Below are 3,695 nucleotides of genomic sequence, written 5' to 3'. Positions count from 1 at the left end.
CAACATCTGTAATGATTGTTTAATATTTAATATTTTTTTTTGTAAAATTATGGGTACTCGATCATTTCAAACTTATTTATTGTTCTCGGGGCGGAGCTACGTCACATGATGTTTTACGCCGGCGTTGCTTGGAAGCGCGCCACTGTACCACGCATTCTTATAGGTGGATGTACGTGATCGACTGTGGAATGCCGGTCCAGGAGCTGGTGAAAACAGCTAAAATCAAGGAAACAGCACAAACAACAACTTTAGGGTAATTCAGAGCAACTAAATTTATATATGTTGCACATAGTCTTTTCACACTGTCCAGGAAAGTCTCAAAAACTATCCCAAAAGTACAGTTCCCTGTGAGTTTTCGTTATTTTTTTCACCGATGATTTTTGCCAGGCGGTTGCCCACCCAGAGAATAAGCACAGTAGCACAGTTTTAATGGTGATAAGCTGTTCGTTGCCATGTAAACCGTAAATTGTGCTCGACATAAATGCATGTTAGTAGAAGTTGAATTAAATATGGTATTTTTTTCATACTCGTAGGTATACACTTTCTCTTTATTTATGCTAATTAGAAATAAAAGAAAACAAAATACGAGAAAAGCAGTAACTTACATATTTTCTTATTGTCACAGCATTGCAACAAACCGGTGTGTCAATTCCTGTCCTTTTTATATAACAGTAAATGATAGCTAAATAGTTGGATTGTCCCGTGTGGCACTAACATGTGATATACACCCTCTAACGTCGAAATGCTTCCGTGACGCAGGTAGATGAAATAGACGACTTTACAAACGCATGTGTCGCTTTTGATGACAATGCTTCCACCTGTCTGTGTCATGTTTAAAACTTGGTAGTCTTAAACATTAGTCTGATTCAACCACACTAGTACTAGAATACTAGTAATTGGTAATAGCTTGAAAGTTTTGCCAGTAAAGTACTCCGTCTAGATGTGACACATTAGTCATCAGTCTGTCAGCTGATCTACTTAACCTATGTAAGACTTATTCTGGCATTACAATAAATAAAACAGTTTAAAATGCATCTCTTGCATTAAAATTTTTAACAATGAAAAAAAGAAATAACATTTGATCTAGCCCACTGACACAATTGCTTCAGCTTGTACCGTGATATTTTTCTATAATCGCGCCGTCTAGCGACTAGACGTGACTCGAAGGACGTTCAAAGCGTCGATTTCGCTTTGATTTGTGGTTGTTCGTTAATAAAAAAATATGTTTTTGAGAGATGTTACCATATTCCCGATGACAAACACGATCACACATATTTGTCGACTAAAACGACGTTGCCTTCATCAATGTATGTCATTTTGACGTCACAGTAGCGCTCCATCGCTGAAAGGCGCGCTTTATGGGGATGATGCATACGAAAGTCTTCAGAGACTCCGATGTGCAAGGACTTCGGGAGAGAAGTTGAAACGAGTGTACCTTACCAGTGGTTGTGGTTGTGGTTGACGCGTCACGGATTTAGTCATTGTGCTACAGCATTGAACAGAAAGCATATCAGTGTGTAAATGTGTAATTCAATTTAGAATACATAACTTTAAATGTTCCAATGTCAATGCCATGATGAGAATTGTCATTCACAGAAAATCTTAGATGACGACAGTTTGTACACATTTATATCACCCGGACGAAACACTACGTTGTGAGCCTGAGCAAACCCTGGATACACTGACCAACAAGCCTGTACTGTGCTACTTTTGTTCCAATGCAACGGCGTACTGTCTGAGAGCATACTTTGCGATATCATCGTAATAACCTTATTATTAAACATTTTCCTCTCCCAATGATACATCATAGGAATGCCGAAATCCAAAAAGTGTAGAACAGAATCAGCAAACTGTGAAGTCCGGTCAAACCCTGGAGGCAGCCATGTTTGTTTTTATTATTAGAGGACGCTTAAGCGCATAATCATTCCGTATTTGGAATTCATATTTCCCAATATGGTAGGATAAAATACCCCGTGAAATACCGTCCAAAATTATACCAAAATTACGACACGCTGTAACTTGTCGCGTTGTTGTGACATGTGTATAATAATAGTAATCAAGATGACGGTATGGGACGTGTTTTTTTCTGCGAGTTTACTAAAAGACGAAATATTGTCATATTCGTGCCGCTCTATGTTGCATTGACCCTACATGACTAGCTTAATACGTAGTCTGAACGTTTTTTAAAATAACGGACAGCCGCAAATATGCTATCTTCAATTCCTTGGCATACCGAATCATATGCGATACCTACGACTATACCCAACACTAACCTTAACTTCCGCCGTTTGGTATACGTCTTTCCAACACAAAGAAACTATCAACTGTAAAGCAACCGACCCTGCGCATTAAGCACAATTTTATACAGTGTGTATCTTTTATTGTTGACATTTAGAACACAAAGGGATAATAAATAAATAGTACGCAAACAAAAAATGGCATTTGTTGACAAGGTAGTTATGAAGCGTTACCATATGTCGAAATAAAAGTGGTCTTTTAACCTTTGACCTAATGTCACGATTGATTGAGTGATAGTATGCTCATACGCTAAATAATACAGTTCCATGTCGTTGAGAAGAACAGAATCGATCATGTGACGTCACAAAAACGCCAATGTTTGTCAGTACTATCCTTCAAATAGAAAACTCTATTTAGCCATATAATTTCATGGCACATTATGCCATATCTTTAGTAGCAAGCTCTGTAATATGCTGAATACAAAGTTTGGAGTTACAAATATCGGGTGAGCGTGATTTATAATCAATCTATGATGTTAAAAATCAGACAGAAAATCAAGTAAATAGGTATCATAGACACAGCTATATATTATTACGGCTCAGATGAACTCTACCTTCTCACCACCAGTTCCTTATTTTCATCACAAATTTACATAATAGTCCGTTTATAGTCTGCACATTCCTTCAGAAGAATGGGACACAAATAACGAAATGTTTGAGTAAAAACTTTACTCAAATTTTTGTTTGTTATCCACAAAATTAGGGTTCATTTCCAGATATATTAAAGAATATTAAAAAAATGTGTAGAGATATGTGGGCGAGAAAGTCTGATGATGTAAAGATTAATGAATGCCCGAAAAATAAGGTCATTATAGTAGGTTTCAGGCAGCATATTTTAAGTCACCCTCACACAGACTATGTTATCTTTTGGTAGCAAAATATAATGTATCTAAATCTGTTGTTGTTGTATTTAAGTTCGCTGGTACAGACAATCTGGCGCCACAATAACTGAATGGTAGTTTATAATATTACGTGGGATTTTGTGTAAACGAAAATTCTCAGCAGGCACGTAAAGGGGATTAATGCGATGATATGAGATTATTATGAGAATACCTCAAAGTGTGCACTCAGACGGTATAGCGGCAGTATCGACGGTGTAATGTCTGAGTGCATACCTTGAAGTATTCTCGTTATAGCCTTATTATTATACATCTTTTCCTTAGAATACATCATGGGAATGCCGAAATCCAAAAAGTTTAGAACAGAATCAGCGATCTTCTTTGTGCAGCAGCAATGCTTGTTTTTATTTTTAGAGGACGCTTACGAGCGTAATCATTCCATATTCGCATTTCCTTATATGGTAGAATGAAAACACCACGTAAAAATACCTCAACATTACTGCACGCTGTAACTTATGGCGTTACGGTGACAGATGTACAATAATACAGTATATTCCTT

Source organism: Saccoglossus kowalevskii, chromosome 12 (genome assembly GCF_978046115.1).
Source record: "Saccoglossus kowalevskii chromosome 12, keSacKowa6.1, whole genome shotgun sequence".
In the NCBI taxonomy this organism is placed as follows: domain Eukaryota; kingdom Metazoa; phylum Hemichordata; class Enteropneusta; family Harrimaniidae; genus Saccoglossus; species Saccoglossus kowalevskii.
Note: the sequence above shows the minus strand (reverse complement) of the source record.